General features: G+C 38.6%; 1 pseudogene; it reads right to left on the reverse strand.

The window, feature by feature from the left end:
- Positions 1–6,556: 6,556 nt before the first annotated feature.
- LOC116589360 lies at positions 6,557–26,212 on the reverse strand (annotated as a pseudogene).
- Between the last annotated feature and the right edge of the window lie 1,375 nt (positions 26,213–27,587).

Below are 27,587 nucleotides of genomic sequence, written 5' to 3' on the forward strand. Positions count from 1 at the left end.
ATATAAGGTTTTACTTATTTATTTGTCAGAGCGAGTGTACACAAGCGGGGGAGCAGCAGGCAGAGGGAGAAGCAGCTTCCCCACTGAGCAAGGAGCAGGATGTGGGGATGTGGAACTCAGGCTCTGGAGCTTGGGATCATGGCCTGAGGCAGAGACAGACGCTTAAAGGACCAGGTCAACCAGGTGTCCCTAAAAGTTATTTTTAAAACACTCCCAACCTCCTCATTAACTGCCTGTAACACACTTAACAGATTTCCTTCAAATTGATGTCTCCCTGGTGGGAAGTAATAAGTTGAAGCCCTGTTGAATTTGCTTCACAGGTTTTCCTGATCCAAGGAGAACCTAGTTGTGTGAGGAGGCTGAGGATTCTTTTCCCCCTCACAGTGTCCTGAGAGTGAATCCAAAGTGATATCCAAGTGTTCACAATATGAATAAATCTCTGAGAATGTCTGGGTCTTTGCTCTTTGGTCTTACCTCTGCTTTGTGGAAAAAATGTGACCATCTAAAACTGCCTTATGTGAATGAATCATAGCAAGGACTTCCAGAAGCCATGTGGCCACTCAAGGGACCATAAGGTAAATATCACACAACTTGCCATTAGGTAAGTGTTGACCTCTCTGAAGACCTTTCTCCACAACCTTCAAGGTCTTTGAGATTCATTACATTTGACTTGCTGTTCTTATTCTTGTTAATACCTAATGTGCTTTTTTGCCTATGAAAAAGGAGAAGGACGAGTGTTTCTGTTGAAAAAAAGGTGGATTCACTGCAGAAAAGTTTGAGGAAATATTTTGCTAGCAAGAAAGACAATTGGGAGTAAAAGAAAAATTCACCCTTGCCCCCAAATACCTTAATATTTGGTATTTTCCAGTCTTGTTTTACATCTTTACTCTATTTTAATGTGTATCTTATTCTATTTTTTATGTGTATATATATATACATTTTCTTGGTATAAGCTATATATAAAATCTGAGTATTATAAAATAAGGTATACGGATACAATTCAGGTGGAACCAGGAGTATGAACAGCTCTAAAATTTTTTTTTTTTTTTTTTTAGAAATGCAGAATCTCAGACCCCAGTCCAGATCTACTGAATCAGAATTTGCATTCTGACAAGATCTCTGGGTGTTCTCATTAAAGTTTGAGAATCATTGATATATACATGCTATATTTAGTTCTGTATCCTACTATGTCACTTACAAAATCTAGAAAGTTTTCATTTCCTCTCTGTTCCCCATTCATTAACAATCTTTAACAAGGCCTACTATTCTAAAGTTTCCTAATGAAACACTGATTATTGGAATTCAAATTGTTTCTGAAATGTGGTTCTTTTACTGTCTCAGAATGGGAGACAATACTTATTTAAAAATGCCTTGAGGGAAGAAGGGCAGGAAGTCAGGAAAGAAAGCACAGTTGCCACACTTCTGCAGGCTGAGTCAGGACAGCCAGCCTTAAGCACTCTCTGCTAATGAGTAGAGAGAGGGTGGGGAGAAAGGCGGAGCTTGAATGTGAATAAACTGCTTCAGGGGAGAAAACAAAGGCTGCGAATCTTGGACACCCTGACAGGCTTATAGCTCTAGATAGTACTTAGCTCTTTAATTAGGGAGGGTAAATCTTTATAAACTTGCTAGATGAAGATAAGAGAAGACAACAGTACAGTCTACTATGCAAAGAGCAATGAAATCACAATCAGTTCTTATTCACTGTGCTGCCAATATTAGCCACAAAATGGTAGACTTGGTCACCTTCAAGGCGTGGAATTAACTTTAAATTCAAATTCAGATTCTAAGTGTAAAATAGGATGAATACTTTTTGGGGGAACTGCAACCTTCACAAACTTGGATGGACAGAAGTTCTGGTTTGGTATTGGAAGGGAGTCAGGCAACATCACTTGGCACTTGACAGGGAAGCAAGGCAGGCAGGGTGGTGAGAAAGCTTGACAGAGACCAAGATGACCTTAAGGCTATCCTCAGCTTGACTAAACTGGGCAAGTAAGTCTCTTTCTGACTGCTTCTCCCCCTCCCTTTTCTTGGAGGGGTTTATTTAAAAACATGCAATTGCAAATTCATTCTTTGCCTTATTGACATGTAAATCTTTCAACTTCTTGACTGTTCCTCATCAAAGGAATGTCTTTCTCCAGGATCTGGGAGCTGTCTCTTGGAAATGTAATCAAGAAAGACAGGATCCCTAACTTCCAGTCTCTGGGAGATGGTAAGAGCCTATCTTAGTAAGTATCAATTAACCAACACAATGGATTAATTAAATTGACCAGCCTCCTCCAAAATGTCCTCTAGTACTTTTCCACTATCCTGTCCTAGTGCTGAAAAAAACCTACATTTTATTTCAAGGGCACTAAGTTTAGTCTCCTATTCAAGTCTCCTATTCAGTCTCCTATTGCAATAATTGCTTAAATTTATTTATAAAAGTCTTGAATAAATTCTTCCTTGTCTGTTCAATTCTGTTGGGTATAATTTTTCTTTTACAGTAGTGAAAAAAGGAAGGGTTCATGTCTGTTCTGATGTGAAGCTGATAGCATGGGAAGCTGGTGGTGGGCTAGCAAGAAAAGCTTTTTATGTGATCTACCGAGGCATGGGTATTACCCAATGATCACTGAGGGTGTTGGGTGCATAAGCCTAATCTTAAGGCTGGTATGTTGGACATTGTGCCCCCGACCCCAAACCCTGAGTGTTAAAGCTGATTCTATAACCACTGGATTATCCTTAGTCATATGTCCATCTTCTAAATTAATTCTTGTGACTTTGAGGTTATTTTGGAGTTTTTTTTGGTTTTGTTTTTCAGATTTTTATTTTATTTATTATTTTAGAGAGAGAGGGAGAAATGAGCAGGGAGAGGGGCAGAGGGAGAGAATCTCCAGCAGATTCCCTGCAGAGTGCAGAGCTCAAGACCCTTAGATCATGACCTGAGCTGAAAGCAAGAGTCTGTTGCTCAGCCGACTAAGCCGCTCAAGAACCCCAATTTTGAGGTAATTTTGAAAGCTGACTAGGTCAGTGGATATATGGTATAATTAAATTCCCAAATTCAACTTACATGGGAGAAGGTTTGGAGGGTACAATGGGCACAAAATAATTTTTCCTAAACCAAGAGAATTTTCAGGGAGGACTACAGAGTCAACTTTGGTAAAGATTGATTGTCTCAGACAGCTGGTCTCCATGTCTCAGAGAAAAGCCTCAGCAATGCCTGTGGACTTCCCATGCCAGCCTCAATATTAATCCTGTTCCCTAGGTTTATTAGGTTCAGGCTACTCAGTTCTTCTTTTTTCTTTTCTTTCTTCTTCTTTTTTTTTTTTAATTAAAGTATAATTAGCTTACAATATGACATCAGGTTATATAGTCTTTCTATCCCCATATAACTGAGTGGGAAAATGTGCAAATGTTTAAGTGAAATAAGTCTATGATCAAAATGTTGGGGTGGAAGAAAGGAGATTCTGTGACCTGTATTAAATGGCATGTCAAGGACTAGGTAATGGTCAGGGTTTGTCCCAGGAGCAAAACATAAGCCATGTGTCATCTTTGGAAATCATAAAACGGTGATAAAGCTGGACTAAAAGTCTGCTTTTATCAACATCAAGTGCTTACTGATAAATTACTCCTTTCTGAAAAAAATCTCTTGTTGACCTAAATTTTTATTTTTTGGTTGATTTAAATTCTTAAAACTTCCTGATTACCGTTCGAATTTTAGTAATAGAGATGTAAGCTTGAAAGTAACACGTTAAAATTTTTATTTTCCTTTTTTTTTTAAATGAGGAAGATAATTTATTTTTATTTTTTGAATTTTGGGTTTGGGGGTGGTAGAGGTAGAGGGACAGTGAGAAAGAGAAACCCAAGCAGGCTTCAAACCCAGCGTGGAGTCCAAAAGGGGACTTGACAGACTTCACAACACTGAGATCATGACCTGAGCCCGAGCGAAGAGTTGGATGCTCAACCAGCTGAGCCAGCCAGGCGCCCCTCTGGGGAAGATCATTTAAAAATTTCTTCCCTGTTTTCCCTCTAATCTCTCTCTCACACACATGCGGTATCAACTGCATCTGTTCATTTTGAGAGTAAATTCCTAAGGGTTCAGAATCTCCTGAACTCACTCAGAGTGCACTTTGTGTTTCCAACCTGTGTATATTTTTGCATTTCAAGATTCAGTATAAACATTAATACAGCCATTATATAGGGCCTTATTAGTTACTTGACAGTTTTTTACATAAATGATTATTATATCATACTAACCAAAGGATTAGTTATTTGTTTTACTTTATGATTATTGCCGAACATTCTTGTCTCATACAGGTTTTAAAGATTATCTTCCTTTTAGGGCCAGATTCACAATGTATATAGGATTACATACAGCAATTGATTAGGAAAATGACATTCAGTTTCTTCAATTCTGACATTGTATGTGACATTATATGTAAAATTTAAAATAAGGAAACATTACATTGAATGTTAATTGAATGTAAATTAAATTTAAATAAAACTTAAAATAAGGAAACTATTTTCTGTTGGACAAGTACAGATTTAGTTCAGACATAAACTGGATTCAGATAACATAGTCAACATTAAATTAACTTTTTATTCATATTTTAAAACTAAAGAGTGAATCAAGAAAATAAAACTACATGGGTGGTATAATTTAGTAGTTGTTTCTGTTGCAGACACTTCAATTTTATTAAAATTTACTTATTAGTTACTTGACAGTTTTTTACATAAATGATTATTATATCAGACTAACCAAAGGATTAGTTATTTGTTTTACTTTATGATTATTGCCGAACATTCTTGTCTCATACAGGTTTTAAAGATTATCTTCCTTTTAGGGCCAGATTCACCATGTATGCCACTGCCAATATGTGGTCATGAAGTCTCAAACATGGGGGACTAAACGGGTGGGAATTAAAATTCAAGATTTCCTGCTCTCTAATCACAACTGTTTCTGTTTCCCTCATGAGAGAAAGCAGTCCACCAATTCATGTTGACTTTGGATAGCAAATTCACTGATATGTTACTGAACACCAGTTAGGTACTGAGGGCAACTCAGAAGGTGCAGCTACCTGCATTTGAATGTAATCAAACAATAAATTAAAATTAGCAGGTCCCATTTCTCTGTCACTGATGGTTTTGCCTATTAGATCAACAAAGTCAGGGAAGCTGAGTATCTTCCATCTGACTCATTGTAAAAAGGTTCTGTGGAAAATGCTGCTTTGGGAATGAGCAGGAAGGACTTTACATTCCTCTCAGGTTGACTAAACTTTACAGGAGCTTCTTCCTGTCTCCAGGCCCCGACTTCATTTTCTTAGGGCATTTAGTTGAGAAAACTTCACTTGTAAATTATTTCTCTGCCCCTCTGACTTGTAAATCTTAACCAACCAACCAACTAAACAAAAACAAAAACAAACAACAAACTCTGAGCAGTTTTATAACCCAAGAAGTTCTTTCTAAAGGACACCTGGACCCATCGCTTTGCAATGGGGTCATCAAAGAAGTCAGCTACCTTATCACCTTGTCTCTGTTGGAAGGGGAGGAGCCCAGCTTAGGTGGAGGCTAAATAGCAAACATCAGTGGCCTAATCCTAGAGAAAAAAATGTGCCAATTAAGGAGTAACTCAGTGTAGGGGTCACAGGCCTTTGAGTAGCCTCCCCACTAACATGTTTTCTAACTCACCACAACATTTAAAAACTCTTCCCATCACCCCGTGTTCCAGTGGATTTGAGTTCAGACGAAGTTCTGGTGTCTTTCCTCTATGACAATAACCTCAAAGTCTTGCTGGGTGGATTAACTTTATCTAGTGCCAGTTTTGCTTTGACAGGGATCAGATAAGAGCAGAAGAGAAACACTTACGTTGATGATGGGGAGATACTTCATAAAGGCTAAAGATGCTTTGTGTCTCAGGGGAACTGACAATGATTTTGTTACTCTGCAGCCCATGTGCCTTGCATAGGCCCTCGCTAGGACTTCAGGGCAGTGGGCACTGGCAAGTGGGGTCTGAAAATCCCAGTTAAGTCAGGAACAGGAGCACTCACTTGCCGACCTCAGCAAACTGGCAGGACTCATAAGCAATTCTCGTTGTTAACCACCCTTTTTGGTGAGTCATGGAATGAAAACAATGTCTTCTATATCTTATAAACGTTTAGTGGGATCCTCACTTAAAATCTGAATTGTCTTCTTTGCAGTTTTGAAGATGTTCATGGGCATATTGGGACAAAGCATTCTCTAGTCATCCTGCCTGAACCAACTAAAACTACAGACTGGTGATACTTAGATGCCTTGGAGGAAAAGGACAGTTTTGGTTGGAAAGAAAGACCTTAGAGAAGGAAGTGAAGGTTCTAGTTGTCACACGTTCTGTCTTAGAGAATGACTGCAAAGAGGCTCTACTGCGTTGATTAGTCCAGGAACCCAGTCTGACCTAACACGAGAACTCTTGGCAATGATGTGGCTGACTGTTTAAATAAAGCTGAAGTGCTTGGCAGAATATCATGTTTGGTGAAATGTAGCAAAGGGGAGTTGGTGTGAAGGAGCCCATTAAGAACAGGGGCTGCTGCTTGCAATGCAGAGCCTAGGCCCAGGGTAGGGCACGTAGCTTGTGAGGCATTGGTCGAGTGGTGAAGCCAATGTCTGGTGTTAGGTCCAGGACCAGGTGGGAGACCCGGGGGGTGGCTGGAAGGTGAACTTCTGCATGAGGTTGGTGAAGAACAGGAAAATCTCCATCTTGGCCAGTGACTCACCGGCACACATCCTGCACCCTGGAGAGAGACGCAGTGCAGGGTTATGAAACATAGGAACACAAAAAGCAAACACAATCTGGTCAGAGATAAAACTGTCCTGGTGTAATTTATCCTACTTTAAAATGTGTGGATTAGTGCTGTAGCCTCTTCTGGGCCTCATGGGCTCTGTCAAAGCCCTGGAAAAACAAAATCAAGTACATATGTACCCAAGTACATATGTCCCTCGTAACTGCCCCCCCCATGAGGGAATGAAGCAGCTAAACAAACATTAACATTTCAGCGTGAAAAATGTAAGGGTAAAGCCTAGTGTGTCATGAGAACAGATAGTGAAGGTACCCAGTGTAATTTGAAGGGTCAGGGAGGCCTCCTGTTTGTATGAGAGCTTTATATCTCAGCTCTTGTGCCCAGGGTGAGAAGAAGTCAGCCAGCAAGGATGTGGTGGGATATGGAAGGGTCATGATGTATATCAGGGCTAAAATTATTTGGCTCTGACATGAGCCTAGAACATGATTTATGGAGCCTAAGACCTGAGGCCAGAGTCTACGTAGACCCAAGTCTATGTAGACTTGGGTCTACGTAGCCTCTGAAGACACATGAAGCATTTTAAGACAAGAGACTTGGTTTGTATTACTTTCTTTTTTCTTTAAAGATCTTATTGATTTATTTGACTGACAGAGATCACATGTAGGCACAGAGAGAGGGGAAAGCAGGCTCCCCACAGAGCAGAGAGCCCGATGCGGGGCTCGATCCCAGGACCCTGAGATCATGACTTGAGCCTAAGGCAGAGGCTTTAACCCACTGAGACACCCAGGTGCCCCAGTTCATATTACTTTTGAAACATGACTTATTGGGGAAAATATCAAGATATCTGAAAAGTGGAGTCAATAAAATTAAGGAAGAAAGTTTTCTAGGTAAATTTTTATTGAAACAAGAGGGTCCAGTTAGATTTCCTTTGTTGTTGATTTATGTAATTTGGAAGATAACTCTTAAGGGTACTGAGTCTCAAAAGACTTCAACGTTCTGAAAAATATCGGAATGTAGATTTTTTACATCTCAAGGAAAGTAGCACTTTGGTTTAAATGGGACTTCCAGGAAATAGATGAACACGATAAAGGATAGTGGGGGGCAGTTTTTCACGATGTCTACTACCAAGGCAGGATTTTTAGAGTTTAAAGGCAATGTATACTACATCTCTCTGTTGGAAAATGTTTATTAAATAAAAGCTAACAATTCAGTCCATCAATGTATGTGCAATGTCAACGAGATACAGGTATTTAATTTAGCTTGGCTCTGAGACTATTGCTCAGAGAGGGTTCGCTGCCCAGTCAGTGAGCCCAACAAAGAACTAGGTGAATATTATACAGTGTCACAGGTTATGATAGGGTGTTGAGGGAGCCCATGGAAAGAACACTAATCTAGCTTTTGGGATCAGATCTTCCCACTTGCCAAGAACAACATGTATGATTGAATTGTGTCATCTAATGGATGATAAATAATGCAACTTAGGATGTGAATTATCTACTCTATATTTAGGTTTATTCAGTTAAGGTAAGAGTCTAGCGGCTCAACAAAACAAAGCATGCCTTATTTTAGTTAACTTTTTTTTTTAAAGAGATTTCTTTCTTTATTTTATTTTATTTTTTATTTTTTTTAGCATTTTTTTTTCATTTATTTATTTTCACCATAAAAGTATCATTATTTTTTCACCACACCCAGTGCTCCATGCAATCTGTGCCCTCTATAATACCCACCACCTGGTACCCCAACCTCCCACCCCCCCACCACTTCAAACCCCTCAGATTGTTTTTCAGAGTCCATAGTCTCTCATGATTCACCTCCCCTTCCAATTTACCCCAACCCCCTTCTCTCTAACTCCTCATGTCCTCCATGCTTTTTGTTATGCTCCACAAATAAGTGAAACCATATGAAAATTGACTCTCTCTGCTTGACTGATTTCACTCAGCATAATCTGAGTATAAGCATAATCAGTCCCGTCCATGTTGCTACAAAAATTGGGTATTCGTCCTTTCTGATGGAGGCATAATACTCCACAGTTTATATGGACCACATCTTCCTTATCCATTCGTCTGTTGAAGGACATCTTGGTTCTTTCCACAGTTTGGCAACTGTGGCCATTGCTGCTATAAACATTGGGGTACAGATGGCCTTCTTTTCACTACATCTGTATCTTTGGGGTAAATACCCAGGAATGCAATGGCAGGATCATAGGGAATTTCTATTTTTAATTTCTTGAGGAATCTCCACACTGTTCTCCACAGAGGCTGCACCAACCTGCATTCCCACCAACAGTGTAAGAGGGTTCCCCTTTCTCCACATCCTCTCCAACACTTTTAAGGATATATAGGTGAAAACATAGCAAATGATCTTGTTGATCTTAAAAAGAAATGTTGTGTGCAAAATTAGTTGAGTGATTGTGATCAAAGATCAAATAAGCCCACCAGAGAGCAAGATGTCTATCTTAATGCAGTAAGTAAGGATGAATGTGAGGACTTTGCACTCAACATTGCTTTTATGATATTTTCTTATTGTGATGGCTTTGTGGTTGTTACATTTTAAATATGTTCCCATTTGTTTGTCTATGATAAAACAGAGTATCGCTATTCCTAGATTTTCTAAATCAGGAAACACACACACACACACACACACACACACACACACACACACACATATACACACACAGTATATCTGGAGATATTTGGAATTCCTGAGGTATACTTTGCCAAACTTGTTTGAAGATAGGCCACTCTGAAAAAATCTGGACTATTTGCTGCTTGTCTCAGAGTCCAAAGAAGTCTCTAAGCCCAGGTATGTGAGAAACCAGGAAGGACCTGGAGGCACAGTTGGTCAGAAAAAAACAGTAATTGTTGTGCATGGAGACAAGGGGGTGTCAAGGGGAACATTGTTTCTTCTCTCTAAACATCAGTAAATCCAAGATTTGATAGATGAGTCTAGGGGGAAAAAAATGACATTATGTATAATAGATTAATTACCCCATCTCTTCATTTGTAAAATGAGGGTTTGGAATTAGATGTAGCTGAAGTGTCCTCCAGAGATCATTGTTTATGTTTCCATGGCTTTCTTTTTTCAAAATCTAATGCAAGGACACTTAAGAAAAATCGAATTCTTAACACTGTGAATTACATGTGGATTATTTTTCATTTCCTTTAACTCCAGTTCCAGATGTGATATTATGTTTTTATTTAAAGTAGAAGTCATTAATACATGTACTGTTTTCTCATATATAATCCTCTGTGTATTTGTGTGTAAAAATTAGAAGAATGCATTGTACTTTGTATCTCTCTGTATCCCTTAGTTATCAGTATGTAAGAAAGGTCTATCCTTTGGCTGACCTATCCCTGAATGAGTATACGGAGTGAATGCTAACCTATTGTTTGTGTAAGTGGAAAGGCACAAGGTGACAAACTGTTTATAGTGTAGTTTTGCTAAGATTCTTTTCTAGGAATGGAGTATTGATTTCAGGTTCTTCAGAAATCAGAAAATAGAGTAAATTCAATTAGTTCCCTGGATTCCAAAATATACTCTAGTGGAAAGCTCTTCTCTCTTCCCTAATCCTAAGCCCCCTCCCTCCCTCCTCTACCCAAGAAGCCTAAGAGTAACACTGGCATTTATACATATTAAAGCAAAGCTTTTCAGGAGTGCCTGGTTGGCTCAGTCAGGCCACCAACTCTTGGTCCTCAGGGTCCTGAGTTCAAGCCCCGCAGTGGGCTTCACAGTTGGCATGGAGTCAAATAAATCAATCAATAAATAAATCAAGCAAAGCTTCTCTGTTTGGAGTGAAGTGGGCTATCCACTGTCCCCATGCTTAACTTTCTCCTCAAATTCTCAAGGCTCTACCTTAGCCTCAGCTACAAGGAATCTTCAGGGACTCCCTAAGAAAATGCCATTCTAATGCCTAATGCCTTAGGTCCTACACCCAATTTAAAGCCTGGGGAGGAAAGGCCCGTTCTACTCTCCCATATTTCTGATGTTTAGTGCCACATGGAAAAAAAAAATTACAAAACCCAAGTACAGTCATCAGACAAGGCCAAATCTCTCCAGATTTCTTGAGCCACCTGTCTCAAAGGTGAGACCTTACCTGCTGAAAAAGGCATGAAAGCGTCTTTCTTAACAAACTTTCCAGTGGAAGTCAGGAAATGCTCGGGATGAATGTGTCTGGCTTTTCCCATTGTGTTTGGTCCCAAAGTACAGAGGTCAGCAAAGCGATGACCTCGGTGCCCTAGAAACAGAAGTGCTATTAATGACAAAGATTATATTCCTTCTTTAACAAGTGACTCTTGAAAAATGTGTGAAGGTCCCGTTGGTAATTTTTCAGAAGCGGTGTGTTCTGGAAGAATCTGGAAGGAGGGGAAGACGAGGGGCTTGGGATTGGTGTAGAACATTCACTTACTCAACCACTTTTTTATTCGGTACCTCCTAAAAAACACAAGCTTTGGACTCAGAACCGGAAACATTCTTTACTTAGTCCTGTGTTTGCTATGAGATAATGGCACATGATTTAACTCTTGATATAATCCCAGTTTCTACATTTATATGAAGGGAATTAAATAACCCTCATGGGGTGACTTGTGAGCCTCAGACGCAGCAGTATGTAGGACAGACCCTGGTGCAGGCTCAGTGAGGTTTTGCTCTTTTACCTCCAGGGACTGTGACAGGGGATAAGCTAGACTGAACAAGCCCATCAAAACAAATTCTCAAAAATCAGTTGCCCCGGCCCTTCCACAGCTCACCATGTACTCTGAGACAACCAAGATGATCAAGGAAAGGAATTGTAACTGTGATACAGGAAAGAGCACTCTGAAAACTCAAACTAGAATAGTGGGAAGAAAAGCCTGCCCCTGCATTAAGGACAGTGTTCACACTTCACCGTAGTTAATCACAGCTTCCTCTAGAAAGCTTCACAGTACTGTCATTGCGGTTAGCTGTTTCAGTGCATGAATCTGTATAGCTGTTGATTTTATTCTACAACTTCCTTTGTTACTCTCTTTCTTTGTTTCTTTTTTTTAAGATTTTATTTATTTATTGGATAGAGACAGCAAGAGAGAGAACACAAGCAGGGGGAGAGAGAGAGGGAGAAGGAGAAGCAGGCTTCCCTCTGAGCAGGGAGCCCGATTCAGGGCTCTATACTAGGACCCTGGGATCATGACCTGAGGGGAAGGCAGACTCTTAAGGACTAACACCCTGACCCAGACACCTTGTTTCTTTCTTTTTTATTTATATTTACCTGGGCATTGTGGATTTTTCCTCCTCAGAACAACTGTGCTAGATTATTTCCACTGGAGTTCGGTGAAAGCGGGGGAGCTAGCCGCCAGTAGCATGGTGGGCATGTGAGACCCCCTGTACTTGCAAAACTCTGGTAACAGTGCTCTCCCTAGCTTGCAGCGAGATAGAGAACTAGAACCCAAATCCTGCCATTATTATAGATTCCTTGGGTGGGGGGGGGTCTCCTTTTCTTCTTTTTGATATTGGTTATATTTGTTTTCATCAGCTACTAATCTGATTAATTCAATCCAACAGTGTGTTTAATGCATGCTAGGAAGAGAATCTCCAAAGATGAATGTTGCCCCCTGTTTGTAGGGTACGCACAGGGTAGCAAGTGATGGTGTGGGGAGTGCGGCCACGTAACCAGTGGTCCCTGCGGATTCACGCAGAGATGGGCCCAGAAGCAGTGACCCAGCAAAGCTTTAAGGAAAAGAATCAGCGCTATGGGCATGCTCTGATCCTAGGCCAATTTCTGCCTTCGGTGTACTTTTAGCAAAGATCTACGCATACTTCAGTTTGCCAGGGGAAGCACAGGAATGCCTTTAGAGGTCTCAAGATTGAGAAGCAGAGGGCCTGAGTGTATTTCTGTGTGAGGAGGGACACGGGGCTGGGGGTGATGCTGTTGGGGGCCCTGCGTGGGGAAAACCAGCTTGAAGAGGCAGCGAGTCTTCTCCGCGATCTGGGCCCCTTACCCACCCACCTTGCTTGAACTCTCTGAACCTCAATTTCCTCAGATACTGCATGGAAATAATAATCCCTTGTAATACGTTGTGCAGAGTAATTACCACCTATTCTGTGCACATACACTCTGACACACTCAGTTACCTTTTTTTGCACGGTAGGGAGGGAGAAAAGGAGGAAAAAGGGAAGGGGGGAGAGAGAAGCAGGGGAGGCTGGGAAGCAAGGCAGGCTGAGATCGCCTGCAGCGGCTTATTTCAGTGCTTCTGTGATTTTGAGCAGCTGACATCCTTTCCCTCTCCCCTCATTTCCCCTTTTAAACCCTTACCTTAGGAATATAGTAATTTTTAAACATCACATCTGTGGTTGTTGCATGAGGTAAGCTTGTGGGCAGGATATTAGCAAATCTCTGTACTTCGTGAATGACGGCATCTGTGTATGGCATTTGAGTTCGATGTGCAATTCGAGGCTGGGCTGACCCCACAACTTTGGTGCTCTCATCACAGACCTTTTCTGGACAAAATGCACTGATTAGAGGTGGGGGGAGAGATATTGGAACAATCTTCTCAGTTGTCCTTCCATGTGAAAACCAAACCTTAATGCTCTCTGATTTTCTGACCCATTTCTTTCTGCACTGTTTGCACTCCTGGATCTCTATTCTTGAGGCCCCGTTGGGGACCTGCATGGAGTGACACCTGCAAAGAGCTGACACCTGTTGACCGTCTCAGGAACCTTGGAGAGCAAAATCTACTTTCTTATGTCCAAAGGAAACTAAAGGCACACTGTCCTAAGGGTATAAATTAAAGGTATCCAGGGTGGCAGAATTCTGCTTTTTCCATCCCAAGAGATTTCTGAGTCTTTCCTTCAGGCAATGGCCTGAATCTTAAGAGACTTACTCTGGACTTCAGGATATCACAACATGAGCAGTAGTGCCCAGCGTAGCGTGGAGACTGTGGTCTCTGTACCAGCCGCAAACAGGTTACTAACGAGTGCCACCAAATTTTCATCACTGAAATAGGCAGTAGATGTATCTTTCTCCTGAAAGGGGAAAAGGAATCATGAGTGATGAAAAAATTTTATACTTGACAATCATAGCAGATAACCTAACATGAATTGAAAAAGCAAAAATCTTGCCATTCTTTCCTCAATAGAGTGAATTTTTTTTTTTTTTTTAAATTATGAGGATGTTGTGCAGAGTTTTCAAATAGAGCACAGCCTGGATGCTAATGATGATAAATAATTCTAACAATGGGAAAGGCTATTTGCCATTTTGGAAATTAGTTTTTGACTGAGTGATTCGAATGTGCCCAACATTGTTTCTTTAAAAAAATGGCATTAAATAATCTTTCTTGCGTTTCAAGATTTTTCAAGATTTCAATAAAAGGAATGCTGTACGAATTCTAAAAGCTAACATTCAAGGTCTTCTATATATCTTGGTTTTTTTGTTTGTTTGTTTGTTGTTTGTTTTTTAGAGAGTGATGTGAAAAGCAGTGAAAAATATTCAAGAACAGAAAATGTACTAAATAGCATTCTTGGTAAGGCACAAATCTACCATTATTAACTTAATTGAATCTAATGATTTTTCTTCTTTGCAAGAACTATCTTTCCTCCAGATGCTATTAATTAAACTAAATAATAAACAATATGATAAGGTATCACCATTACCTCCTGCTGGCTGACCAAAAGGCATCAGTGAAACTTCTTGGATCATTTTTGTCAATGTCATGCTGATGATCTAGGAAGGTCATCCTTATAAAAGCAAATAATTCATCTCTCTTCCTGAGTACTGTCTTAGGACTTTTTAGGAGGAACCCCCAAACTGGAAACATATTGAAAAGCTGAAAGAATAAAAAATTAACAAAGTAAGTTAAATACACACATGTTATGCACGCAGTAGTGGGAATGACACCATTATTTCTGGAAGGATTATAGAATAGCACCCCATTTAGACTTCAGTTTTATCTTGACTAGCTGTCAGACTGACCTGGGCAGCATGATTTCCTCACTTAGTGGAGTTAGGTAACTTACAATGAATATTGGTATGGTTTATAGTAAGTTCTATGTACCCAGAGTATTTTGCATATTATGCCGGTAGTAACACATCTACTCAAAGGTTAGGGCAGCCGTGAAAACAATATTGGCTTTTTGGTTAAGGCTATAAATGTAAGTGTTTTTCCTGCAAACTCCTAGGTGATTCCAGATCAAATCATTTTAGTGCCATGTAGCACTGTCACCTTACCACTGATGTTTCTTTGTAGGATTGGAATAATCATTTTTGTTATTTAGATCTAGCTTACTGTGTCGAGGGTCCCTAGAGAAGCACTATATAATCTAATAATCCCTAACCCTTAGAAAGTTCAGGAAGAACTTCACTGTTGGCTAAATTTGGTGTGTTTCTTGGTATATTCATGTATGTGAGAGATAAGCTCTTTATATATTTCATCAGATTCTCAAAGTGGCCCCTAACCACCCAAGTGACCTAATAAATACCGAAGAAAAAAGGCCACACCTAAAGTTAGACATAGTTGGGTGCCTGGATGGCTCAGTCAGTTAAGCGTCAGACTCTTGGTTTTAGCTCAGGTTATGATCTCTGGGTCCTGGGTTCAAGCCCTGCTTCAGGCTCCCTGCTCAGCAAGGAGTCGGCTTGAGATTCTCTCCCCCTCCCACCCCCCGCCCCGACTTGCATACTTGCTCGCACTGTCTATATTTCAAATGAGTAAATAAATAAAATTGTTTTAAAAATTCTGTTTAAGGATTGAGCTATTTATGTACTTATTTTTAATTTACTTAAATTCAATTAATTAACACATAACGTATTGTATGTTTTAAAGGTAGAGGTCAGTGATCCATCATCAGTCTTAAATAACACCCAGTGCTCACATACCCTCCTTAATGCCCATCACCCGTTACCCTAACCCTTAACCCCTGTCTCCTCAAGCAACCCTCTATACCCTAAGATTAAAAATCTCTTATGGGGGGCGCCTGGGTGGCTCAGTGGGTTAAGCCGCTGCCTTCGGCTCAGGTCATGATCTCGGGGTCCTGGGATCGAGTCCCACATCGGGCTCTCTGCTCAGCAGGAGCCTGCTTCCTCATCTCTCTCTCTCTCTCTCTCTCTGCCTGCCTCTCTGCCTACTCGTGATCTCTCTCTGTCAAATAAATAAATAAAATCTTTAAAAAAAAAAAATCTCTTATGGTTTGTTTCCCTCTCTGGTTTCATCTTATTTTTCTCTCCCTTCCCCTATGCTCCTCTGTTTTGTTTCTTAAATTCCACATGAGTGAAATCATATGATAATTATCTTTCTCTAATTAACTTAAAAAAATAGACATAGTTGCCTGTGCCAGGGTTCCCCCACACCTATATTTAGAGTACACCTGTACTTGTAGTAACAGAACCTAAATTATTCCAAAGTGAAATAATATTGTCTGTTGTCAGTTGTGCTATTGAAAATGGGAACTGGGGCCCCTGGGTGGCTCAGTTCGTTAAGAATCTGCCTTCAGCTCAGGTTGTGATCCCAGAATCCTGGGATTGAACCCTGCAGTGGGGAGGGAGCCTGTTTCTCTCTCTTCCTCTGCTGCTCCCCCTGGTTGTGCTCTCTCGCTTTCTCTGTCAAATAAATAATATAATCTTAAAAAGGAAAGAAGGAAAGAAAGAAAGAGAGAGAATGGGAACTATTTGACAAGGCACTTAGTCCTTACATTCTAGAAGACAGCCACTTTATTGCTAGTTTTCCTTTGTTTAAATACCCTCTTCTAAGTGAATTCTACTGAGTGTTCCTTATTCATTCATGGCTTATCCCACAGGTGATGCATAACCAGTGGTATGGGTAAAAGATGAATGGCCAAAATTGTGAAAATTTGCTGAAGTCACAAACTGAACTATTTATTGGTGTGACACAATATTTATTGGTGACACAATAACATTAGCAACAGAAGCATTCACTACTGTTTTGACCTCAAAGGGCTTTCCTACAAAAGAATTCATTAATCAGATTAGGAATACTCACATAAACAGTATTAAACCAGTTCTGGAATGATGGGGAAAAACTGTCAACTAAAGGTTTCATAAAGGAGCAAGATTATTGGTGACCATGCCTTTTAAGGAAAGGTGAGACTAGATGAACCTTGAAAAGTGTCCAGAATTTGGTTTAAAGTTTGCCAGAAGGCAAACTAAAAGTATTGATGTCGAGGAAAATCTACATTTGGCTCAGTTAAAGAAATTAAAATGTGACAGGTGAGGGCCATTTCAGTGTGTGTAGCAAGTGTTAATGCATAACATCTGAGAAAATATCAACCTAGAAGTCTACCATCAAGTTCATAAATTTAAAAGAAGATATCTAGATGATTAAAATGATTCTACTTGAAATAATCTCATCTAGAGTCTCTTGTTTTAGCCTCTTCTGTTACTGGGACTTGTCTTCTTCAGCATCATTGAAAATTATTTAGATCATTAAACATACATTAGTGGATGTACATTTATTTTTGGCAACCAGAATGCTAAGATTTACTTTCAACATGAGCACCTACCTTAATGTGGAGGCTGAAAGCTTGGGGGAATTTCTGTAGGGAATATGGTTCCTTTTTAGCTTATAAACATATGCTAAAAGCATATAAATATATACTTTTTAGCATATAAATTGAGGATGTTTTAGATACTATGTACACAAAGACTTGAGAAATTAATGTTTGTTAGAAGCTTAACACTGCAGAGAGAAAAGATATTTTCCTGTAAGTACTTTCTCCAAACTGCTGATGGGCTCTCTCTCTGTGTACAGAGACTGCTAACTTAGCACATGGGTCCCCAAGCTTTCTGTTTCTTGTCTGTATTCATTTCAAGTTTGCCTGCCTTTGACCTTTTCTCTTCCTGTTGCTACCTGCATCCATGAAGATAATATTCAGATGGACATTTTTTAGTAAGGAATGAGCTCAATTTATTAAGAAAAAGAGAAATTAAAATATTAGATAGATAAAATATTAAAATAATATGGAATTAACTGTATATCATTTAAAGAGATCAGAAATACACCTGTTCCTGAAGAACAGTTAGAGATGGAAGGAAGCAAAAGAGACCTGACAAGTGGACATGATGCGTGTGTCAGGATTTTCTTTTGCTATTCAGGGCATTAATGGGACAATTGCAAAATCCAGCCAAATAAGTTTAGGGGATTACTGAGTCAATACTAATTTCCTGAGTTTTGAAAATCGTACTTTGGGAATGTGAGAGAATGTGTTTATTTCAAGGGATCTCATTGATGTGTTTAGGAATAAAGAGAGAGCATGTCTCCAAAGCACTTTCAAACAGCTTAGAAAAAGACAGCAAGAAAGAAGGCAAACGTAAAATGCTGACATTTGGGAAATCTTACAGAAGAGCATGATTTGGGGAATTATTTGTAAAATCTTAGAATTTTCCTACAAGACTGAAATTATGTCTATGTAATAAAATGTAGCATTTGGCGGGACACCTGGGTGGCTCAGTGGGTTAAGCCTCTGCCTTCGGCTCGGGGCATGATCTCAGGGTCCTGGGATCGAGCCCTGCGTGGGCTTCTCTGCTCAGCAGGGAGCCTGCTTCCCCCCTCTCTCTCTGCCTGCCTCTCTGCCTACTTGTGATCTCTCTCTCTCTGTGTCAAATAAATAAATAAAATATTAAAAAAAATATATAGCATTTGGCTTCTTCCTCAGGAAAATAAGACATGTTTTCGTTCATTCTACGCACCTCTCTGAGACTCGAAGCTGCGTATGAGATGCTGGCATTCCTCTAAGATCCTGTCTTCTATGAGCCGCTTGCCCATTCCAAAGTTCCGTAGGGTGGTTAGGCTGAACCTTCTCATAGTTTTCCAAGTTTCACCATGAGAGAAGACAATTCCTTATAATGAGTAAAGTGTTTGAAAGTTATGTCCACAAGGTTTTTAATATTTAATTTGCAAGGACAAGTAAAAATTTGAGAGGCTTTCTTCTCCCTGTTGGAAGTAAGAGGCTTCTCTTTCACTCAGAGCATTTACTTTAGAAGACTTATATTTTTCCCATTTTTAAATCGTATATAGATAATCATATCATACACATATGACATATATCACATATAAGTCCTTCTGAAAATATGAATAGGTCTTTTGTCAACGTTGTGACCTAGCAATGGCTTTCTTGGCGGCCTGGGGGCCACCTATTCAGAATATAAACATCGAGGAAGAGAGTGCCCCTTTCTCCCAGTTTCTGTGTAAGGGTAGAGCCTCACTTTGGTGGGTGCCTTGCCCCAAATTGCAAAACTACCTCCTATCATAAAGATATGAGGACTTTATTATTCTTTTGTATACAGACAATTAACACAGATGGTCACCCCGATTACTGGGTGTATCTAGGATGAACTATGGGTGACAAATGGTGCTGCCAAGCCCTTTTAGTTATTGAGGACTAGTTATTGTTTTTCCTGAGAACATTTTTGTAATGGGTTGAGTCTGCTTGATTGTATAACAGAGTGAAATTTGTTTTTGTCTTTGCAAGTTCTTAGTGGATTATCTGTGATACACATCCCATCTTGGTTTGATGCTTATTCAACAATAAAATTGTCTTCTTTTTCTATTACATTTGTGGAGAGGAGGATTTCTGGGTTGGGAGAAGATTTCGGTTTTAGTTCTATTTCTCTGACAAATTTGTTAAACAAATCCTGAGTCTCTACTATAAGCTTGCATCATGCTAGGTGTGGTTAAGGGACTGATGAACATTAGAAAACAAAGTCTTTTTTGCTAGGGAAAGATTTGGACTACAGACACAAGACTCACCCAAGAAAAAAGTTAGGAGTAAATTATTACCAAGAGGTGTAGCCAAGCTCCCACACTGGTGCTCTACATACTAATTTTAGGCACATGTGTTGCTGTAGCACAGAGTAGGTGTGTGATAAATATTTATTAACTATAATAGCTATGTGAATTTGTGCATAGCTAAAGGAAATAATAAACAAATTCTTAGAAGAGTTGGGGTATACGCTAACTTATAGAAAAATAAGGAAAGAAAGGATTGCCAAAGTTGCCCATATTTTTCCACAGTCAGTTTGTGGTGATGGTGGCATTATTCCTTGTGTTTCAGTCCCTAACCCTGGCCCTTCCTCCACTGGCATTTTTCTCATTTTTCTATGGAGGTTCCAGACACAGAAGAGGTCTTTCTGAGTTGGAAATAGGAATAGTTTCTTAAAATAGAAATCAGAATAAACTAAGGCAACCTAGGTGTTGGAAATGGGATAGCGCCATCCCTGCCAGTCCCAGCATGAACTTCAAAACACTGAGAGAGATCTCTCCAGTGCAGCTGCTGCCACTTCATGGGAGATTAAGACTTCCTTTGAAAGGACCCTGGCGAAGATTAGATTCTGCTCTCATTCAGTTCTTAAATTAATAGAATGTCATTCTCTCTGTGGATCCTGTGGTGAATAAAACTCTTTTGTAATAAATATGTGACTCTTCAAACTATCTCATGTTAATATTTAAAGATTTACATTTGAGAAACCAGTAGTAGAACATGAAAGGCCTGCAGACATCTCTATATCTTTAAGGGCATAGTGATAGCTCAGCCATGTCATTGTGGAGATCATCAATTTAGCATTATAAGAAATGGAAGTTTATTTATTTATTTATTTACTTTCTTACTTATTTATTTGTTATTTTTTGAAGATTTTATTTATTTATTTGACAGAGATGAGAGAGCACAAGCAAGGGGAGCAGCAAAGGGAGCAGCAGGCTCCCCACTGAACAGGGAGCCTGATGCAGGAATCAATCCCTGGACCCTGGTATCAGGATCTGAGCCAAAGGCAAATGCTTAACCAACTGAGCCACTTAGGTGTTCCTAGAACTTCTAAAAACTGGCACCCAGGGCACCTGGGTGGTTCAGTTGGTTAAGTGTCTCTGGCTTCATCTCAGGTCATGATCTCAGGGTCCTGGGATTGGGCCCTGCATTGGGATCTCTGCTCGCTCAGCAAGAAATCTGTTTCTCCTTATCCCTCTGCCACTAGCCCCTTTCCCTACTTGTGCTTGCTCTCCCTCTCTCTCAAATAAGTAAAATCTTAAAAACAACAACAACAACTTGGCACCAAAGTTTAAAATATCTGTAAGTTACATGGCAAAATATTAAGATGAAGTAATATTCCAAAATGGTCTAATGCTAAAGAAAATACTAAATTTTTCCTCTATTTATACAAAATGGTTTAAAGAATGCTTTTACCCATTTGGGTAGATTACTAGACAGGGTGTGGGGTGGAGAACGAATCATTTTCTCTTTGAACAAAAAGTAATTTCCCTATGACCAGTTAAGTCACTTAAAAAGAAAGACTGCTTGATTCTTAAAATGATTTGCTGAGGAAAAAACTGTTGGATTTGATATTGATATAAATTAAAATGATTTTGTGTATAATCATAGCATCAGTGAGTAATATTTGAAGTATTATGGAAAAAAGCAGAGATGCCAGAGGGAAGAGACAAAACGTGTCCCCATTTCTAGAAGGAACAGAAGAAGATAGATCCCAGGGGCTAAAGACCAGGGACTGAATGATCTGTTGTTCTTCAATGTTGATTTTATGAGATGTTAGTATGAATTCTAAGTAAAGGAAATGTAGGTAGGGGCGCCTGGATGGCTCAGTGGGTTAAAGCCTCTGCCTTCGGCTCAGGTCATGATCCCCGGGTCTTGGAATTGAGCCTCACATCAGGCTCTCTCCTCGACAGGGAGCCTGCTTCCTCCTCTCTCTCTCTCTGCCTGCTTCTCTGCCTACTTGTGATCTCTGTCAAATAAATAAATAAAATCTTAAAAAAAAAAAAAATGTCTCAAGGACTGTTGTGGTAAGTGTGTGTGTGTGTGTGTGTGTGTGTGTGTGTGTGTAGTTCAATAGAATATTACTCAGGCATATAAAAGAATGATATCTTGCCCTTTGAACAATATGAATGGAACTAGAGGGTATTATGCTAAGTGAAATTAGCCAGAGAAAGACAACTACCACATGATTTCACTCATAAGTGGAATTTAAGAAACAAAACAGAGGAACATATGGGGATGGGGAAGAGAGAGGGAAAAAAGTCATAAGAGACTCTTAACAGTAGAGGACAAACTGAGGGTTGATGAAAGGAGGTTGGGGGGGACCTAACTGGGAGATGGATACCAAGGAGATGCTTGTAATCAGCCCTCATGTCGTAGGTAAGTGAGGAATCCCTGATTTCTACTCCTGAAACCAATATTACACTGGATGTTAACTAATTAGATTTCATGTAAAAAGAAAAAAAAAAAAAAGAAATGTTGCAAGGACTTATAAGTGTGAAGACTGAATTAAATAAAAGTATGTAGACTTTTGGTGTTTTTCTCAGAGGTTTTAACATCCCATTAGGCACTCCAGAGTTCAGAGAGGCCTTTATTATGTAGTTTTCTCAAATTCACTTCAGTGACACTGGTTTTTGCATAGAACATCTACTAGTATCTCAAAGAACAAGATGCTGGAGAAGGATAGTGTGAGAAATGCTTTTTCAAAAAGTTGCTGAAGCATTAAAATGGCTTAGTAGTATTTACTAGATACCAATATTAGTTCACTAAAAATAATGTCAAGATGAAACCATTCCCATTTTTAGAGTTATTAAATGAGCATTAAATGGTTATTGTAATAAAGAGTTATTATATTAGTGGACTGACATAACAGTATAACATCCGGATTTCCTCAAGGCATTTATCTAAGACACACAAAAGCAAGATACAACAACTTTATCCAGCTGAAAATATGGTTCAATATTATTTTAACACTACTGCTATTGTATTTTTTGATGGATCAGTGGCAATCATTAGACTGTGACCTCTTAAGCTGATGGCCTCTGTTCTCTTTGTATTTCCGTAGTGCTGACTATACTTTCCACATAGTTTCTGGCTAATAATTATTTGTTTAATAGAATTATCATGTACAATGAGAATAAAACCATAAACATAAATTTTCCCCTCAGTAAATTCTATTTGTGTGATGTATATTGATGAAGGGAAAATTAAATCATGAAAGGAATTATTAAAGATAATATGGTGCAATTGATTTAATAATTTTAACTATAAGGATATATCTTAAGCTTAGAGTTTATTATATTTTCCTTCAAAAAGTCTTTCAAATATAGGCACTTGAGATCGTTCCCCAAACTGTTCACAGTAATTGACCAGAGCATCTTTCACTGTCTCATATCCAGAGAGAACCACCACCTTCTTTGGACCCATTTGGATGCTGTAAATGGAGCCATATTTCTGGGAGAGTTTAAGTGTATAAAAAAAAGAGAAGCAGCTAAAACATGGTATCGTAATAAAAAATGAACTAGATCTTGATCTTTGAAAATTTAATTCTGACCAATTAATCAGTTTTATATTCTTGTGAAATGACAATACTTGACTAGTTCACTAAAGATACTCTTTGGTTGCTATACCTGTTTAAGCCATAATTATTATGATCATCCACTGATCGTCCTTTGCTCCATTTTGTTTTGGGATTTCCAGTAGCAGGGCTCTGACATCATGGAATTGACTCCTAGTTTCTCTCTATTATATTTTTGTCTGGTCTCAGAGAATGCCCAACCCGGGCTATAGGAAGACAAAGCACTTCCTAACCAACACACTTGACTATCTGACCACCATATTCATGCCCTATTCTTTGTGGGATGCTGTAACCACAGTAGGTCCAAGTTAGTTCTGCACTACTACGAGACATTTTGTACTATAAAGAAAGCATTCAATTTTCTTTGATAATGAAAAATAACAAGAGTGATCATATATTGCTTCCTAACTATATTGACAGTATCTCTTTTAATGCACATTGTAAACCAAAATAGTAGATGTTATCATCATTTCCATCACATAGGCAAGGTACAGTGGCCTCAAGAAATAGTAGATTACAATGCTTAAAAAGCATACACATGGAGCCTTGTCATCTGCAGAGCTTGTGGTTTTTACCCAACTAAGGTTTAGGTAAAAATGAGAAATGGACTTCTAACATTTCTTCCTTTAGGAAACTTGACTTTGGAAAATAACATTATAATGCAACACTCATGCACTGTTGGTGGGAATGTAAATTGGTGCAGTCACTATGGAAAACAGTATGGAAGTTACTTAAACAATTAAAAATAGAAATACCATATGATTCAGTAATTTCACTGTTGGGTATTTGCCCCAAGGCAATGAAACATTAGTTTGAAGGTATATGCACTGTTCTGTTTATTGCATGATTATACAACAGCCAAGATATAGAAGCAACCCAGGCATCCATCAATGGACAAATGACAATGGACAAATAAATACAGAAGATATAACACACACACACACACACACACACACACACACACACAGGCATGCACATGCACACAGAAGACTATTAGCCATCAAAAAGAATGAATTATTGCTATTTGCAATTACATGGATGGACCTAGAAGATATTATGTTAGGTGAAACAAATTAGAGAAAGACAAATACCAAACGATTTTACTTATAAGTGGCATTTAGAAAAACAAAACAAATGATCAAAAGGGGGAAAAAAGAGAGAGAGACAAACCAAGAAACAGATTCTTAATTATGGAGAACAAACTGATGGTTAACAGAAGGAAAGTAGCTGAGGGATGTGTGGACAGAAAAAGGGGATTAAGAGATATAAACTTCCAGTTATAAACAATCAAAGAGATGAAAAGTATAGCATAGGGAATATAGTCTATGATATTTTAATAATGTTATTTGGTGACAGGTGATGATTACAAAAACCTTGAATTTAAAGAATCACATTAAGATTGTAAAAGGGTTCAATAACTTAGGAAGATAATAGAATTTAAATTAATGTTACAGGTAAGTAAAAATTAAAATAGGAATTTGAGTCTGTGAAGACAGTTTCTCAGGTGTGAACCACAACATATACATTGGGTAAAATGTCAGGTTTCAGAAAAGGAACAAAAATTACCAAGGTATATTTTGAGAAAAAAATGTATACATAGGCTCAGAAGAAGTGATGAAAAGACATTTCATAGGTGAAATTAACACAGAACAGTAGGACAGAAGTAGAAATGATAAAAATTGAAGATCTAAATAGTAAAGGGATTAGGCTGGTTAATATGTAAGCAAAAAAACAGGAATGTTAGGAAACAAATAGGATTGGGCACATGGAATTAGATGAAAACTTTGTTGAGAGATCTTATACTCCTGAGGAGTCAACCTATCATGTGACCTTTGAGTATAGATGAAAGCCGTCAAGTAGCATTAAAAGATCAGAAAATGAAAGTCACTAGTAAAATTTAATTTCTCTGAGTCACATATCTGTGGAATGGAGATAAAAATATCATCCCTATTTCCCTTGGAGGGTGGTTGTAAGGAATAAGTGAAATCCTTGCAGTCCTTTGTAAACTAAGAAGTACAATATGAATATTAGATGACGGTGATGATGATGATTGTGTTATCCACAGAGGCAAAGTAATGGTTTTCTCTTCAGTAGATCTCCTGTTATGGTTTTCAAGCTTAGAATTTATAGAACATAGCAGAACTCAATATTAATTATCTGCCCTTTGCTCTTAAAAATAGGAATTTATGGCCAAAAGCAAATTTTAAATATTATATTTTTGTTCTTCCCTCCCTTCCTCCCTCCCTCCCTCCTTCCTTTCTCTCTCTTTCTTTCTTTCCTTGTTTCTTTCCCATCTTGCTTCCTTTCCTTTCTCTTCCTTCTTTTCTTTCCTTTCTTTACTCCCTTTCATTTCCTTTCCTCTCCTCTCCTCTTGCCTTCTTTCCCTTCCCCTCTCTTCCCCTCCCCTCCCTTCCATTCCTTTTCTTTCCTTTCTTCCTTCCATCCCTCTATCTTATTCCACAATCAAGAATTGTAAAATCTTTGAAGTGGAAATTAGAGAAATTTGTCCAATATTTGGTCTAGTCCTGTAACTGTACAGACAAAGAAATAGAGATTAAATTTTTATATAAATTTACACAGCTAATTAATGACAGTCAATTTTGAGTCTCAGTTGCTGGGATCATACTGTTGATTGTGCCTTCCATAGACCCTCTTTTTAATAACAATTAAAAGTTTCTAGAGTAAGACTATAATCATAATCAGTTCCTTTATAGAGAAATATGTAGGACATAGAATATGGATAAAGAATATGGAATATGTAGATCAAAGTGTCTGAAATAAGGGATACAGATCATAAATATTTCAGGGTAAAATACCACATTAAATAATAGAAATATATTTATTAATATTTTTCTATATCCAAATTTAAAAGAAACTGAACATTAAATAAAACAGCTCAATTAACTTTGAATCCTATTTAATTACTTCATTATACATATACAAACCAGTCATAAGTGTATGTGCATGCTAATAAACTCATGAGGGTAAGAATGAGGGTAGAAAATTATGAATAAGTAAGAAATGAACAATCATTTTTTACCTCCAGCATAGTTTGATATGGCCTCTTCAGATTGAGAATATGCAGATTTCCAATAATTGGCAAAGGTCTGGGTCCTGGAGGAAAATGTTGCTTGGAAGCTTTAGTCATGAAGATTTTAATATTGAAAAGAAAAATGAGAAGCAGTCTCAGAATTGGAACTATGACAGAAGAGTCAAACCCACTCATTATCTTTAAGTAGAAGTAATTGTCAAGATAATAGAAATGTTTGCAATTGCAACCAGGCAGAATTAGCAGCTTCCAGTGCAAATCAAAAACATGAAGGCATTGCTCATCATATTTGCCCTATCTTCTATTCAACCATCTATTTTCTTTTTTTTTAATTTATTTTTTATTTATTTTCGGCATAACAGTATTCATTATTTTTTCACCACACCCAGTGCTCCATGCAATCTGTGCCCTCTATAATACCCACCACCTGGCACCCCAACCTCCCACCTCCCCCCACCACTTCAAACCACTCAGATTGTTTTTTCAGAGTCCATAGTCTCTCATGGTTCACCTCCCCTTCCAATTTCCCCCAACTCCCTTCTCCTTTCTAACTCTCCATGTCCTCCATGGAATTGACTCTCTCTGCTTGACTTATTTCACTGAGCATAATCTCTTCCTGTCCCATCCATGTTGCTGCAAAAGTTGGATATTCATCCTTTCCAACACGTTGTTTCCTGTCTTGTTAATTTTGGCCATTCTAACTGTTGTAAGGTGATATCTCAATGTGGTTTTAATTTGACTCTCCCTGATGGCTAGTGATGATGAACATTTTTTCATGTGTCTGATAGCCATTTGTATGTCTTCATTGGAGAAGTGTCTGTTCATATCTTCTGCCCATATTTTGATATGATTGTCTGTTTTGTGTGTGTTGAGTTTGAGGAGTTCATTATAGATCCTGGATATCAACATTTTACACTAACAATGAAAATAAAGAAAGGGAAATTAGAGAATCGATTCCATTTACTATAGCACCAAGAACCATAAGATACCTGGGAATAAACCTAACCAAAGAAGTAAAGGATCTGTACTCGAGGAACTACAGAACACTCATGAAAGAAATTGAAGAAGACACAAAAAGATGGCAGACCATTCCATGCTCTTGGATTGGAAGAATAAACATTGTTAAAATGCCTATACTGCCTAGAGCAATCTATACTTTTAATGCTATTCCAATCAAAATTCCACCGGTATTCTTCAAAGAACTGGAGCAAATAGTCAAAAAATTTGTATGGAATCAGAAGAGACCCCGAATTGCTAAGGAAATGTTGAAAAACAAAAATAAAATGGGGGGCATCACATTACCTGATTTCAAGCTTTACTACAAAGCTGTGATCACCAAGACAGCATGGTACCAGCATAAAAACAGACACATAGACCAGTGGAACAGAGTAGAGAGCCCAGATATGGACCCTCAACTCTATGGTCAAATAATCTTCGCCAAAACGAAAAAATATACAGAGGAAAAAAGACAGTC

This window comes from Mustela erminea, chromosome 4 (genome assembly GCF_009829155.1).
Source record: "Mustela erminea isolate mMusErm1 chromosome 4, mMusErm1.Pri, whole genome shotgun sequence".
Lineage (NCBI taxonomy): Eukaryota > Metazoa > Chordata > Mammalia > Carnivora > Mustelidae > Mustela > Mustela erminea.